Source organism: Nycticebus coucang, chromosome 16, assembly GCF_027406575.1.
Source record: "Nycticebus coucang isolate mNycCou1 chromosome 16, mNycCou1.pri, whole genome shotgun sequence".
NCBI lineage: Eukaryota > Metazoa > Chordata > Mammalia > Primates > Lorisidae > Nycticebus > Nycticebus coucang.
In genome coordinates this window covers 60,833,186-60,850,398 of record NC_069795.1, presented here as the reverse complement: position 1 = coordinate 60,850,398, position 17,213 = coordinate 60,833,186, and the positions used below count along the sequence as shown (strand labels likewise).

At 41.9% G+C, this 17,213-nt stretch overlaps 1 protein-coding gene across 21 annotated transcripts in view; it reads right to left on the bottom strand.

The window, feature by feature from the left end:
- Positions 1–17,213, bottom strand: part of PHLDB2 (pleckstrin homology like domain family B member 2) — a 234,988-nt gene that overhangs the window by 89,527 nt on the left and 128,248 nt on the right. For 2 of the 21 annotated variants that reach the window (XM_053565845.1, XM_053565847.1), the window contains exon 1: positions 15,779–15,908. The exons of 18 other annotated variants lie outside the window; for them this stretch is intronic. The gene's annotated coding sequence lies outside the window, so the exon portion shown is untranslated. Of the gene's footprint in view, positions 1–15,778; positions 15,909–16,122; positions 16,416–17,213 lie in introns of those variants that run through there. One more of the 21 variants, XM_053565846.1, reaches the window with a different exon arrangement.

Genomic DNA, 17,213 nt, shown 5'->3' with positions numbered 1-17,213 from the left:
CTGGTACCATATAGAAACATTTGTAGTGAAATGAAAAGCAAAAAAGTCAGACAGAAATTACAATGCATTTCCATGAAGTCAGACCTAGTGTGCCTGCCTCTCCTACCTCCCATTCGTTACACCCCCTCCACCTGGCCACCCTGGAGATGGCGATACTAACCCTTCCTCCTCCTGGTCTTTCTCAGCCCATGCAGTGTGAGGAAGAAAAGAATGGAGACAGTATAATGATCCACTTCCACTTAATGAATGGTAAATACATTCTCTTCTTTGATTTTCTAATAACATTTTCTTTTTTCTAACTTATTTTATTGTAAGAATACAGTACATAATACATATAATATACAACACATGTTGACTGACTGTTTATGTCATGAGTAGAGCTTCCAGTTAACAGGAGGCAATCAGTACTTTTTGGCAAATCAAAAGTTGGAGATTTTCCACTAAGTGGGGAAAGGGGATGAGGTTCTTAACCCTTTCAGGGGTCCTCATACTTTTCAAACAGGGGGCCAGTTCACTGTCCCTCAGACTGTTGGAGGGCTGGACTATAGTTTAAAAAAAAAAAAACCTATGAACAAATTCCTATGCACACTACACATATCTTATTTTGAAGAGAAAAAACAAAACGGAAACAAATACAATCACACCGCCTCATGTGGCCCGCGGGCTGTAGTTTGAGGACCCCTGCTACTTGTTCAAGGTTCAACTGTGCATGCAGGTTCTCAAGCCAACATCATGGGAGTAGTAATTGATCTCCTCTATCAGTAGCCCTCCTTCCCCATTTTATCCATCAGCAAATCCTATCAACATTGTCCTTAAAGCATTCTGAATCTGATCACTTCTTAGCACTTCCACAGGCGCCTCTTTAGTACAAGCCGCATCTTTCCTTGACTCCTCCATGTGTCTATCTCACATCTAACAAAAACAGAAGAAATCACACTCCAAAAGAACAAGGAGGAGGAGGAGAAGTTAATCTTCATTAAGTGTCTACCAGACTCTGAGCTAGGAATTAGAAGATACATTGTAAAAGAAACCATTTCCTGCCTGTGCAGTTCATAATCTAAAGGGAAAAACATACCTATGAACAAGTAATGGTTATCCACATCTTAATTAAGGGAGGCTGACTGACAGATTGGTAAAGAATCATAGAATGGGGCTAACTCAGTGAGAGTGGCAGTCCTAGGAGGTGAAAGGAAAAGAAATAGCAAAGAAGCCCAGTGAAGGAAAGGGAAACTGTGTTATCCAATGACAGCATAAAGCCACATCCACATCTGAAACTTTGTGAGTTCAGAGATATGAACAAAATCCCACATCCATCCGAGGTCAAACCACTGGTACGTCACCAAACATCCTGCCTCTGATATAATTTTTAAAAATTGTATAGGAAAAAACAAGTTATTTTTGTTTTATAGATTTTAATAATGTAGAGTTGTAACTTTCCGGGATGAGCCATTTCTCTTTCATAATTATTTATCTAAGTCCTTTTCCATCTCCACCAACCCAGTCATACGATAGGCCCTCCTGGGTCCAAGCCACAAGCCTCTCCTAATAGCAGTTTAACCTGAACAAAAATCCTTCAAATATTTAGGGTATTTTAGGCAGAGATTTAAAAAAAAGTCTATGAGACCTTAGAATAGACAAGAAAAGAATTAATGCCATTAGTAGGAAAGACTTCGGTTGAAGGTAATATATACAAAACGGGAAATAGAAAAGGTGTTCTCCTGGCATGCAGACACAGCAATCCAAAAAGCAGGCCAGTGTAGATGTCATTGCACAAAAGTTAGAAGCTAAGCACCAAGCCCAAACTCTGTATTTTAAATATTTATTTCAGCAGTACAGCTTAACACCTCATGCCAAAATGGATGCTTAAAAGTTTAACTTTTGAGTCAGCTGCATAAGATACTGATGTTATTTTAAATAAGATGTATTAATATATTTGAACTTGTTTGCAGGTTGCAAATGTTACTTAACCCCCTGAATGCAGTACAGTAGAACCTCTGTAAGTTAACTACCCAAGACACTGTAATAAACTGGTCAACATAAGGAAATTCCATTGAGTATGTCTGGTGCCTGGCTGGTCTATGCAAATCAGGTCAACTTAAGGAGGCAGTCAATGTAGCGAGGTGGTCAACTATGGAGGTTCTACCCTCCATCCCCTCGTTTGTGGGGCTATAATTTAGAGTATTAAACTACTATAGGTTCCCTACTATCCCACAGGGTTTCCCCACTCTCTCGCCCTCCATCCGCCCCACATGCACTCTTTTTAAAAATCAAAAAAGTGTAATTACTGAGGCAGACTGGGTGGCCAAACAAAATATAACACAAATATTCCAGAGAAATATTAGCTGAAAGTAGATCAGCTTTAGGATCTCTGGGAAAGAAACAAGCAGGACATTTGCAAATAATAAACCACATCTGAGAAACAGTCATGCAATACTTCTGGCCCATACATATTTGTAGAGGACGTTACACATGATTCAGATGGAAGGATAGCCCAGAGAAAATTTAAAGGGACATCCCAATTTTTCAGTTTAATCTTATTGGGCCTAGTGAGGATGTGTAAAAGGTTGTACATTTAAAGATTCAGCATCTGGTACAAATATGGAATTCGCTCATTTTTCCAAAGCTCAGTTTACCCGCCATAGCTGAATGTCCATTTGGTCTCAGTGTGACATCTCTTAATCCCACATATCAATTCAATTTAAAAGGCAGAGAATCAGACAGATTCTCAACAGCCGACGATACCTTTCTCCCAGCCTGCTTCCAGAATGCCCTTTTCACTTTCGATGTCCCTGGGCACAGTCCTAGAAATGGGAAGTCCGTAAGAAATATAAGCCAGTAACCAGTAATGTACACTGAATGAGGAATAGGGTAGGGGCAACGAGAGAGAAGAGAAGCAGGTGGGTAAAAAACACAGAGAAAGAGTTGGGGTTTATTTCCCCAGGCAGTGAGGGAGTGGGGGGAGGCACGTGATTGCAGTCAGAATGAATCAGAAACCCCACGGCAAGGCAGTCAGGCTGGGGGCAGGTGAAGGAGAGCGTGGCAAGAGGCACAGGGATGTGGGGAAGAGAGGTGTGTGCTAACACGTGTAAGGGAGGAGGGAGGCACAGAAGAGCCAAGGTTTACAGCCTGTCTTCTGGATCAGCTTTGATGTGTTTATTTTGAGTTTCCTGCATATTTTATGTAAACAAAAAAAGGGGTCTCAATGAATTTGTAAGATCCCTGCATTATGTTACTGTGGAGGGAAAATGGTTCCGTGGGCTTTAATGGCTACCTGCATTGTTACACACATGTCCTTCCGCAGAGGGGCCTGGAGAAGGGAGGGACGCAGCATCTGCTGCCCATCTGAGAGAAAAGACAACCCCGGGAAGTCTAAACAGGAAAGCAGTTAATGTGTGTTGAAACGTCTGTGTTTACTTTCCAATCCATAAATTTAATCCCCACAGTGCTCTTGTTATTTTATCACCTGAAATGCGTATCATCTCACTGTCAATCAGAAAACTCCAGAAGTCATGAAGAGATCTCCAAAAGGTACCACAGAAACTCACAGTACTTTTTCTCTAGAGAAAAGAATTACTTGAAAAGCCAATCTCAGGGATTATTTTTATAAGTTTCTTGGGAGATTCTTTTCTCTTTGGTTCAATTCTGGTATTTGTTTTAAAGTGTAATTCTCTGGCTCCCTTTAGACCAGGTGACGCCACAACGCAGCTGATCCCGCTGGAATTATAAATCACCAACAGTGAAGGTACGACACAGCTGCAGGGATCTTGGTTTCAAAACAATGAAAACACACCAGAGAAACAAAATTTTAAAATCAAAGGAATAAACTCAACAAAACGTTTGTGGTGCTGTGCTGTACTATGTTAGAGAAGAGGGGCTTAAAAGTTCAGGTAACTTATACCAAGTGTGTCTGACGGATTCCTAAATTATACAGCATGTTGCTGTTGCTTGTCATTTTATTTATTTTATTTTTTTATTAAGTCATTTGTACATAGATCATAAATACGTTTATGCCATTATGGGATTCGATGTGTTTATTATTTGAACAAATTGGAGTACTTACATCCTACTAATCAACACAGCTTTCACCTCATTTACCCAATTACAGCGTTAAGACATTTGTGTTCTACACCTGATAGATCCAACTTGTACTTGCAATGTGCTCCATAGGTGTGGTCCCCCTACTAACCCTCCATCGACCCACCCCCCTCCTTTTTCCATCCCCCTCCCTCCTTCATCCTGGCTATAGTTGTGTTTCATTTTTCATATGCAAGTGTGAGTGATTATAAATTGGTTTCACAGTAGTACTGAGTACATTGGATATTTTTTTTTCCATTCCTGACATACTTTACTAAGAAGAATATTTTTCAGCTCCAGTGGCGCAATTGGGTAGCACGGGGTACTCATATGTTGCTTGTCATTTTGCATTGATACTGGTTAGCCCCACCTGATATAACAGGAATTAACCAAAGGGGGACTGCAAGAGCAAGTGATAGAAAAGTAGGAATCATCTAATATTCCTGGGAAAATGGAAGGGATTTAGATTTTACGGAAGAAAATCCAGGAAAGATAATTTCAAAAATCATAGTGTAGGTCCAAATTTCCACTCTGGAATAATGTTTAAATCTACCCCCAGGCTCTGCAAGGGTTCTTGAAGCAGAGATGCTGACTCCTGGTGCACATTTTGTGGCAGAGAGGGGTTGACGCCTGGTGTTCAAAGCTCTCTCAGCACACTGGTGGTCCACTGGCCCATCTCCTTCAGCACTGATGTTTACAATACGACAATGTTATGAATAAAGCATGTGCTCAGGAAATGTAATTGAATTCAGACAGCAGCTTAGAGCAGTCCCTCAGAAGCAGAGCCATTCTTTACAGGAATTCTGTGGGGGTGGCTCTGTGGTGACCAATGGGAGCAGATGGGGCCTGAGGGGACACTTTTAGAGAACTAAAAAAGAAACACTGAGAAATCTATTTGAACCCCAAATAGATGAAATCTATTTGAACCGCATTGTTCTCCCCATGGAGAACAATGGACACGAAAACGTCCCTCTTTCTCCACTAATCCCAACCAACATCAAAACATGGGGAACAGGGGGTTAATTAGAAGCTTCAGGAACAGCCACTTCCTTTTCTAGCAATATTCTCATTTCGCAAATCCAAAAGCAGCCTATTTCCCCAGTCCTGTCCTTCAAACACCATCCTTGATTAATCTCTTAGTCTTCTCAGCTGCCCCTCTGCAAACAGATCCTCCTACTTCACAAACATTTCCTTTCATCCCTAAATCTTCCTCAGCCTCCACCATCTCTGCAAACAAGCCTCACCTCTCCACCTACCCCACACCCATCTGCAAACATCCCCATCCCTGCAAATACCCACCCCATCCTCTCTCCTCCCAATATCCCCCCCACAGTTTTTACAAACATCCCTAACCCCTTCCCAATGTCCCAACAGTTATTTCCATAGAACTTCCTCTTCTCCCACTCACTTATCCCACTTCCTAATCTCCCTCCCTTTAAATTCTTTCTCCACACTCAAGATTTCATATCCCAGTGCAGGGAGGAAAAGCCTTTGTTTGTTAGTAGACACAGTACTCGTATTGTTCTTTTTGCAAATAAACATAGCAGCAGATGGATTCCAACTCCTCTTTCTTGCACCATGTTCTCTGTCATCCAAAGATCTGCTTGTTTGAACGAAATAATTATTGCCCTCTCGATATAAGTAGATAGGTTGATAATCTCTAAGGAGGATGTTTCATCTCTTAAAAATATCCAAAAAAATTGGTTCCAGGGGAAGAAATGTATTTTAATGGCAGAATAAAGAGGCCCATTTTATTCTTGTAGATTGAGCCTATTATAATGGCTATAAATCCTAACGTGTGTAGACACACACATACACACACACACACACACACACACACTGTCCACATGCCCACAGCAGCCTAAAATACACAGAAGTTTTTGTGACTTCCAGAGGGGGCTCTTCAAGAGCCAGAAATAAGAAATGTTCTCAGAATTCACTGGGTGTGGAGCATGACACACAGCAGGGCTGGTAAGAAAAGTCAGGGCCACTGAGAACTTGAATGTGGATGTGATCTGCTAGGACACTGATTACACAGTTTCCTTCTTGGTTTTCTTTTGTTTTCTCTTTTGAATTTTTACTTTATCATAGTATTTTTTTGAGATATTCTGAAAGTATCCCGAAGAAGTAAAGAAGATTATTAAGGAAAGAACAAAAGATTCAAATGATGCCACCAGAGAAGAAAGGAGCCCTGAGCGGGTGGAGAGTGATCTGGGAAATGAGAACATTGAATGCAGATGGGAGAAGTGGGGACAGAAAGTCAAAAGGAGTTGCAGCTTCTTCTTGTCACAACAATGGAGTCTAACCTCAGGCTTCTATCATCCCTAGCTATATATATATGGAAGTCTAAGCTCTGTTAAAAAAGCAACTCCAGATGGCTTCTAACGGTTCCTAAAAGTAATCACAATTAAAAGCAATAACATACTGCAAATGAGGATCTCAATCTCCTGTGATCAGACACTGCTTTTAAATCATTGAGATTCATTTATATTAGAATTCTAAAGGATCTCAGAAGACTCTCAGTGAAGATGGCAAATTATCAATTATAATAAATTTAAAAAATTTTTGTGCTAGTCTCTTCAATACAACCAACTTATAGAAACTTTAAAATAGTCTCAGACTACCCAAGGAATTTGGAGGTGTGTTTCCTGTAATAGCTCTTCAGCCAGTGGGGAGTGCTGGAAGGGAGGAAAGAAAGCAGAGACAGCTTAGAAAAAGTTTGGGTAATAAAAGTTGCAAAATTCATGACTTTTACCCAAATCACTAAGATGTGACTTTTGTTCATCGGACACACATTTTCATTTATGCTATTATTAAAGCAGTTATTGCAATATTTCAAGAAGAGGCAATATTAATTCAGTAAGTTTTGATTGATGTATAATGATAAATTAAGTTCAACACAGTTCAAATTAAAAGTCTGCTGTCTGATTACAGAAATGCAAGGGGCAGAAAAATAGGTGTTTTTTTGTTTGTTTTGTTGTTGAGACAGAGTCTTAGTCACTCTGGGGTTGCTCATAGCAACTTCAAACTCTTGGACTCAAGCAATACTCTTGCCTCAGCCTCCCCAGTAGCTGGGACTAAAGGTGCCCACCACAACGCCTGGATATTTTAGAGACAGGTTGAGCAAGAATGAGCTCAAGTGATCCACCTGCCTCAGCCTCCAAGAGTGTTAGGATTACAGGCAGGAACCACCGTGCCCAGTAGAAAAACAGGTTTAAAAACACCACAGTTTTAGAATTACTTAATTCTAAAACATGGCAAAGTTTACAGAAAAAAAGGACATACCAGTATCTTCAACAAGGGGGAATAAAACCAAGAGGAAAAGGGAATTATTCTAGATTAAAGAGATTCAAGAGACATACCAATTAAGTGCAACTCGTGGACATGGTTTGGGATCCTATTCTGAATGATTTTTTTTAAATATATGAGACAATTTATCCCTGACTGGAAAATAGATGATACTGCTGGGTTTTGTAAGGTGTAATAACGATATAGTTATATTTTTTAAAAATCCTAACCTCTAGAGATATATTGTAAATTATTTATGGATGAAATACTATGGTATTTGGAGTATGCTTTATAATGATCTATATTTTCGAGGGAAATGTGTGTAGAGGACTGCAAGAGCCAGACGACCTCTGAACAAGATGATTTGCAGCTGGGGGACAGACCCTAGGGCGATTCGTCCGCAGGTGCTCCTTGCTGAGAAAGAGCCCAGCCCATGGTGATCATTATCTAATACTCCCCTCACCTGTCTTATGCTGTCTCAATAAAAGATTACTGCAGAGGTTGCTCTGGGCTATCCTGCAAGCAATGTTAGCCCGCCTCCTGCAAGCTTGTACTTCTTTTTTTTTTTTTTTTTTTGTTGGAGAGACAGAGTCTCACTTTATGGCCCTCGGTAGAGTGCCGTGGCCTCACACAGCTCACAGAAATCTCCAACTCCTAGGCTTAAGCAATTCTCTTGCCTCAGCCTCCCGAGTAGCTGGGACTACAGGCGCCCACCACAACGCCCGGCTATTTTTTGGTTGCAGTTTGGCCGGGGCCAGGGCCGGGTTTGAACCTGCCACCCTCGGTATATGGGGCCGGTACCTTACCGACTGAGCCACAGGCACCACCCAGCAAGCTTGTACTTCTAATCTGTGTCATGCCTGATTCCTTTCTGTAGCAGGCAATCGAGTCCAGGGCCACTAGGGGCTGCGACCAATGTGGTCTACAGATGAAATAAAATTAGCATATGTATATAACTACTGACCTGGGTGTTAATGGGCCTTCACTGTATTATTCTTTTGGTGTATGTTTTAAATTTTATGTGCATTTAAAATTCACCATAAGACATTCTTGAAGAAAAAGTATGCATTCTGCATGTAAAAATAAATAAAAACATCTATACTCATTTAAAAATTATAGTGACTCATATACAAAGAAAAATGGAATCATATCAGGGGTTCCTAGCTGATTTTTTTTAAAGTATGAAATACCAACTTTCTATCATACTGAATTAAGTTGTCTCAAAGCTAATAATACTTTAAGTACCTGAGAGAAATCTGAAAACAAATGCACTGTCAAGAGTGTAAGTAAGCAGGCCATTATATTCAGCATACATGTAAGAATGCTAGGTGGGGGTACCTGTTGTTTCTAAAGAAATAAAAACCATTTCTTTAATTAGTTGAGATATAAAAGTATTCACAAAAACTGACAAACTGAACTTGGTGGCTTATACCTGTAATCCCAGCAATTTGGAAAGCTGAGGCAGGACGTTCACTTGAGGCAGGTCAACATAGCTAGACCTAGTCTCTGAAAAAGAAAAATAAAATAGGAAAAAAATTTGAAGCCATGGCAGCATATGCCTGTAGTCCCAGCTACTTAGGAGACTGAGCAGGAGGATCTCTTGGGCATAGGAGGATCTCATAGGCGGAGTTAGACGGTGCAGGGAGCTATGATCAAGTCACTGTACTGGGTGCAGGGTGACAGAGTGAGACTCTATCTCTTTAAAAAAAAAAAAAAAAAAGCTGCCAAACCCTCCATATCCTAAAGAATTTCAGCCTCAAAAAAATGTTAAAATACACACACACACACACACACACACACACGCACGCACTCCTTACACTTGTATGCAGAGAAAGAGATTGACATACTTTGTCCATTTTTAAATTGTTACTGCTTCTCTGAATGTAGTTAGAGATTTGTATTTTAAGTGTTCTTCATAGAATCCTAAAATGGTTTTAGTGTAAAATATGAATTTCTACATTTTTTCCAAATAAGCCCAATATTTCATATTCCTGACCATTGGTACAATGTACTCCCGGGTTTAGGTGATTCTGACCAAGTTCCCTGTTAACCCAGAAGGGTCCTCCTCTATGATGCATCACCCCACTGAAAACAAAGCCAGAGAAGTGGAGAGACACAGAATAACTAACTTGGAGGTTGTGATGACCTAATGTGCACGGTATTTTGGATCCTCTTCTGAAGCAGAGGAATATTCCAAGAGAAAATACCCTTTGATCTTTTGAATGTAAAGCTAATTTTGAGCAAGAAAAATATTAACCCCAGGATCACAGGGAGATAAGGATGCTTGCTCTTGACCCTGAAACCACCTCTATGGAGAACTTGAATTGGAAGTTGAACAGGGTCCATGGGAGCAAAACACTCTGGTCTTTTCACTATTCTGTCCATTCTACACTACTGATAGAAATATACTCCCACAAGAGTAATATGATTTTCCCAAAGTAACATTCCCCAGACCCAAATACTTTCTACAATCCTCATTCTCTTACCCAATACTTATGAACTAGCAATACTCAGAGCACAAGTAGGTTCGGGAGAAATAACACAAGCACAAGTTGTCTTCCTTAGTCATAATTTTTAACTCAAACATTGTGTGGATGGGTGGGTGGGTTTTTAAAATAATAATGATGATAATATCATTTCTTCATTACTTAAAAGTTGATGATATAAAGTGGGTGTTATAAGACAACTTTTGTCTTCTTTACTACCACATTCTGACCACATATTGCTTGAAAGGAGAGGGAAAAGAACTTGAACCAGTAACATCAATAAACAACTGACTAAGTTTAATTTAATTTTAATCAATGCTGTTTTTATAACGCTGACCAAAAGACCTAATAAAGGAAATGGTTACATTGGGATGTTATTTTTATTGTAATGGCCAATCTAGTACAAAGAACCCTGGGCAGGCTGCCAGGGACATGAGTCAGGAGACCAGTCCTCATCCTGGTTCTGCCAACTACCTAACAGAAGTGAGTTCTGGAGCAAGTCACTTTGCCTGTCTTCACCTTGTTTAGCACAAGTTTTCCCGTAAAAATGGAGAGGGGAAATAAATTAGATGTCCTTTCTGCTCTGACTTTCTGGATGCCCACAAATACTGATTAAATAATAGGACTGCCCATTATACAATGCAGGAAATGGAAAAAACCACAGAACAGAAACATTTTAGTGATAAGGTGACAGCTACCTAATTGGGAAAAGATTTCACCAGCACTGTTACTGCCCATGACATTCCAAAGACATGGTAAATTGTTTCTGCATAACATGCTGGGAAAAAAGCCCGGACAGTGTTATGTTAATGCAACATAGTATCAGTATTTGATTCAGCATGATGAATAAGATTTTGTCTGCATTCCCATGGCTTGCAATTTCCTTAATAAACCTTAAAATATTTTTTTGAAAACCTACTTCTGCAATGATGTAAGCAGTGTGGCAGCCAAACATCACTTCCCAGTCCCCTCCGAATTATCTCTTGGCTGCGAAACACTATTCAGACTGGGTGTGCACTGGTCTAAGGAATGCAGGAGCTGTGTTTCCTCTGCTTTTACCTGCCCTTGGTTTAGCAGCACAGTGGTCAAGAAACAAATCCTGGAAAATTCTTCTAACCTTTAGCTTTTTTGCTATTTCATAGGTTAATTCATAAGAATACTGCAGTCTAGGGGAGTCACATGCAATGTATGAACAAAGCATATCTAAGAAGATAATTTGACATCAACTTCCACTGAACTCCACAGGTAGCAGCAGGTCTGTGGAAAGGCTGATCTGGCTTAATGGACCAATACTAAATACTGGCAACACATTTTTTCTTGCTCTTAATTTGTAAAGCAAGGAAAAGCAATTCATCTAATGAAATTGATCAATATGCAATAAACAAATATCTCTTGTAAAAAGCCTCTCAAAAACTTCTCAATATAACTTATCCTGTTACTTTATATCTTATTCATCCGTTTTCTTTGTATAGTAAATACAAAGGTTTCTTGCACCTCAATAAAATGATTTCTACACTTGGCTTTCTCTTATCAACCACTAGCTGCTACAGATAACAATCTTGCCTTTTAAGCTGATACAACACAAATCTTGTTTTCAACAATGTCTAAGAAAAATCTCTTAATATCATGAAAACAATCGTGTACAAATTATCCCATGGAAGATTTAAATTCCCAGATGATACAGAGACCAAGTTCTACTTTACTACATATTTATTTTGAAGGGATTTGAATATCTGAGCTACCCTTTTTGGTTTCATTTATTCATCCCTTTCAAAAGGAAAGCCACATTAATGAATTCCCAATAAATATTTCAAGTCAACAGGTATTTTTTTTTATTTATTTAATAATTATGTGTCCTCTCCCATCATCTGAAAAAAGAAAAGTAGCAAGAATGGCCAGATGAGCACCTGCAGGGGGCAGACTGCTTTAAAAAGCTATCAGTTTTTTGTCATTTCTAAATATACAATTCTCTACTTGGCTTTCAAGCATACCCACTGGCTAGCTGTCAAAATGATAAGAAACTACCTCAGCACTATGCAGAGCTCTTACCTCTTCCAGGAAAGGCATACTGAAAACCTTCCTATATTGCCAGAACCTCCCAGACACCAGGATTAGATAAAATAACTAGCATTGACAGGACCAGTTGGCACAAGGAGCTAGAATCCATAATCATGGGCCTAATGGTTAACTATAGTAATGTAAATTTGAGATTACATGCATTTGTAAGAGATATGGCCATATGTGCACAACTTTCCTGATAATCAAAAACTCACTGAGATAACTCCTTTCTAAAATATAAACAGAACCACTCAAAAATACCATGCTTTTAAAGCTCTCCTGGGAAATTAACAATAGCTTTATATCACCATCATTTTCTTTCCCATTAGATAACACAGACGGAATGGTGGAGACTGTGGAGTGCTCAAGAAAGTGCAATGGGACAGGACTCAGGAGATTTAGCTTTCAGGTTCTACCACTGTCTTGCCTCAGTGCAAGGGTTGGGGCCAACGGATTCAGGTAAGAGGATTTCTAAGGTTCCTTTTAGCCCAGAATTATTTCGTCTTACCTGCTTAAAGAGTAGTCAAGCTTGATTGTCTTCATATTCCTACTCCTCCCTCTATGCAACTGAATTTATCTCAGACATTCACTCTAGCTTATAAATTTCTGCTATAATTTTCACTGTATAAGCTCATTTCTTTATGTGCCAGATGTCTTATTTTCTTCCATACTCTGGAAGCCTCTCTCATTCTCCCCCTGTCCGAGACAACCCTACCCATTCATGGACTCTACTCTCTTAACTGATGAAGCAGGGAGGGACAGAAGTCATCAACTGGTTCTGTTTTGTACCTGCATTCAAAAGCAGCATCTGCTACGTCTGGGGAACCATCTGTTGTCCACTTTGTCATGGAAAGGATGGTGTGGGCATCAGTAGAGTGTCACAGGTTACACAAGGGAATTATCCCTCTCTTGGTGCTAAGGCACCCAGCCGTGTACTCCACGGTCACCATGGCTAATGCCACCCCTCCCCTATCAGAGCATTTATTTATTTTTTCACAGGGAATGGTGTTTCTAAACTCCCACAAAGGGTAGTTCTAGCGTTTTGTTTTGGGACTTTTTAAATTCCTATTTGCCTGAACATCTGTATTTTAATTCATTAATCCTGGGTTGTACTTAGAACTATGTCTGCCCCTGAGTCACCTGAGACCTCACCAGTCTCTAATCCCTGGGCATTTCGGTTTTTACATCTATAAAATGAAAGGGATAAATTTAGTGATCTCTGAGGCTCCCCTGTGCTCCAAAATCCTGTGATTTTTTAAGTCCACTGTCAATGATCCCAAGTTCCTTGGCCTCTGTGGTATATTAAGACTCTTTATGCCAAGGGCAAAAGAATCTGCTGCAGACAAAAAGGCTTCTATGACAAGGTATCTGTGTTGAGCAAGAACACAGTTAAAGTTTCTTGAGGACCCAGATTAGATTAAGATCCCCAATCTTGTTAACATATGCCCCTGAAATAATACTGTAGTGCAGGGTTTGGGTAACTGTTTGAGGGTCCTGTGCACTGTAGAATGTTTAACAGCACTGAAGGCAGACTCTACCCACTGGGTGCCAGCAGTACTCTCTAAGCCCAGTCTTGACTACCAAAAATACAATATCCCTAGTGGATGATGTCCTTCCTCCTATTGAGAATAATTGCTCATTTAATGCATATCAGGGCTTTAAAATAAAGCACCTCACTTAGAAGATGTTTTTTGTGTCAAATAGGTGATGTTTTCACAATTATCAATTAAACTGCACCGAGACTGAACAGACTTATAAAGCACAGGTATTCCAGTGGGAAGACATACAAAACCACCGTCTATTGAAGTCATCCTTAACATGTAAAGCCATAACCTCAACTACTCTTTAATAAAAAGTATTTAAAAGAAATCACATTTTCATAGTCACTTCTGCATTGTATTCTATTATCAACCCTTGTTTATAGACCTCAAAATAGAGCTTTGAAGAAAATAGCAAAAAGCAGAGGTTGGTTTCCCTTTGGCTTTTTTCATTTTCTCTCTCTCTCACCCACACACACCCCAAAATAAATAAAATGTTTCTGGAAAGATTACTGGAGTTCTGGCTTTGGTCAGGGTTCTTTAAGATAGGAGTAAGCAACTCTTAGCCCAATTTCCCAAGCATGTTTTCCTCCCCCACTTCAAACAGGGATCCAGGATACATCCCCCCAATCCCCAGAAAATCACAGCACCAAAAAGAATAGCAGCTAGCAGCTGCCAGCTGCATGAAACAGACGGAGGCCTGCAAATTGCCTGAAATGATGACTGCTCTTAACCAAACATCTCATTTTTCCATTTGCGAGAGAAGCTGGGATTTGCAAACCTCTGGGTCTCAGGAGGTGAAGGCTATACTAGTCAACTAAGAGCACAAAGTCAACTCCTTCTTGCTATTAGAGGAATCGCCAGTTATAAAAGGTTTGGAGACTTTACAGAGTTTCTTAAGTACATATAATGTTTGAATTTCCACGTTAAATGTATAAGGTAAAAAAAAAAAACCCTCTTAAAAATAAGTCAAGGATATGAAAAGGGAATCATGAATAGACACAACTGTTACTTTTCAAAGAACCTTAGCTCTGTATTCAAACAAATATTTACACATTGGAGGGCAATGGCACAATGCATATACCACTCTGTTAAAATAGTGGGCAACTATAAAGATTGATTTACCTTGAATCCGACTACCCTGTTGCTATCCTACCAAGAACCAAGAATTCAAGTGCTTGCAGGGCAAAAGTTTATCTTCTGAAATTGTGAAACTCATTTAGCTCTCTCCCAGCTAAACCATAATCTTAGAATCCCAGAGATACAGCTCAAACGCCTGAGTTAAACCAAATTAGAAAGCTCAAAGTACACATCCAATACTTGAAAATCTACATCTGTAACTTACACATTCATATAAAGAAGGGAAATGTGGCTGACAAATGTTTATACTAAAAGGACTCCATATGTGTACGCCTCAACTCCAGCTGCGCCTGTGACTAGCTGTGCATTCTACAACTCGAGAGCTACTCCAGAACTGCAGGGGACTTCTAGGGAAGAGGGCAGGGTCAGCCCGGAGGATTTCCAGCCCCGGGCTAGTCTACCAACATAAAAGGCTGCGGGCGCCCTCCTCTCATCTACACCAGAAAGGTAAATGAGGAACTACGGGAAGCAGGTTCCACTTCCCAAGCTCTTTCAAACAGGAAACCCCAAGCCTGGGAGGGACAGCCTGTCAGCCTTTTAATTTCCTGGTGGTGGCGGGAGTTAGCCGGGTCCTTGGGCTTTAATAAGTGATGACTGCTAGGGCTGAGTTATGAAGTGCAGCGTTTGAGCTGCGTCTATTTAGTGCAGGGCGCCGGAGAGACAAAGGGTCAAAACTCGTCCCAAGGTTTCTAGCTACTATCTCTAGTGGGGAGACAGCCATATCAAAAACTTTTAGGGGGTCCGAGGCCAAACAGCAATCGGAGGCACTGAGGAATTCGAACTCGGGAGCTTCGCTCTTGAAACAAAGTGGAACTACAAGTCCAGTTAGCCAGATATTGGGGGCAAAGAGGATCTCCTCTGAACCGCCGCCCCAACTTTATCTTTCCCAAGGATCCATCCTGAGGATGTCGATACCTCTCTCTACGCATTCCAGAGTTGTTGGTAAAAGTTGCCCCCAATTTCCCCCAATCCTGTCTATTTCCTACAGTCTGCCTAGAAGCATCGCCCGTACTCAAACACGCCCTGTCCAGGACCTCCTCAACCGGAGATCTAACCAGCCCTCCACAGTCACGCGCAACGGAACTCGGGGCCCCCTAAGGTTGCACAGCCTGGGCACCACCGACCCCAGCCCAGGCTTTTGTCCTTATACCCTGCGAGAGAAGCAAAGAAACTGCGCCCCCGGCGCCCACTCACCGTTGCATCTTTCCTCCGAGTCTCCGCTCCCCGCTGGCCTGGACGGCCTCTGCCTGGCCCTGGTCCCCGCCCGCGCTTTCTCCCTCCCTCCTGCTCGGGCCCCGGCCCCGCCGCGGGCAGCAGCCGCAGCCCAGAGCCCGCCGGCCACTCCGCACTCCCAAGAGCAGTCAACGCGCCCCTCCTCCGCCGGGGCAGCCGCTGCCTCCTCTCCGCCCCCAACCCTCGGCTGCGCAACCGGCGGCAACCAACTCTGCGGAGGGGGACGCGGCGCCCCCCCAGGATCTATGCGGGCGATCGGGGCAGCACCGCCCCCTCCTCCTGGCCGACGGCCGCCAGGTCCTCACCTGGACCTCGGCGCTGCCCCGTCCTGGCAGCGGGAGAGGAAAGGCGCCCTCGGTTATCCACGCCACACCGTGCAGTCCCCCTCGAGCCACGGTGGTGGGCTCCGCGCAGCTGGGTCCTGCACCCCGGATCCTCTCCTTAACCAGCGCAGCGGGCAGAGGGAGTTAGAGCTATGAAGTTAGTGACCCACCCGGCTCCCGGGCAATTTGTAGTTGGGCATTTTATTGTTGCTGCAGGGGCCTCTTCGCCCCATCACCGGCGCCAGCTTCTCAAAGCCGCATTCACAGCAAAGCCGTAGAGACTTCTGTGGCAGGCTTTTTTTATGAACTGGAAGAAGGGCGGGAGGATATACGTCCTCGGGTGATGATTTCCTCTATGGGACAACAAAGTTTCTACTGGAAACTACAAGTGAGCGCACCTCCTCCTGACAGGTCGCCCCTGGGCAAGTTTACCTGATGCGTCACAAGAACCAGTTTTTATAATCCTTGGAGAACGCCCTCAGCAAAGGGCTGGGGTCAGGACGGTTTTAAACTCATTTATTCGGATTTCCTATTGCCCTCTCTCTTGAAAAGTTTTATATTTTCCAACTTATTTTTCTGAGCTGCTGTAACCTGCGAGAACAATGCTGATGTAAGGATGTGAACGAACTCCAGCCGACGCCTTCTTAGAAGGCGAAGAAATGACTCAGCGTGGCCCGAAGTCCATCTCGGCACGTGGGAACGTGAACCTCTGCCAAGGTCTGGGCAAGGCAGTGGGGTTACACCGATGAAGGACATCGGCCCTCGAGGACCTCACCACAGCAAGGACTAGCACGGAGAAGTGCAAACTATTTAACTTACTGAGGCTTTAAGCAAGTTGTTTTAGCTCCCAGCGACAATTTTTTCTTCTGTGGTGTGGTTGTAAGGGTACCAGTGCTGCACAGCAGTTAATAAACTTCTGGATGATATATGCAAGGTACCTGGCACCATGACTAGAACTTAGTAGTCACTTATCAAATAGCTTATTTAACCCACTTTTCATGTGGGCAAGTAAAAGTCTAACGTTTAATTTTAATTTTTATTTTTTGGAGACAGGGGCTCTCTGTATCATCCAG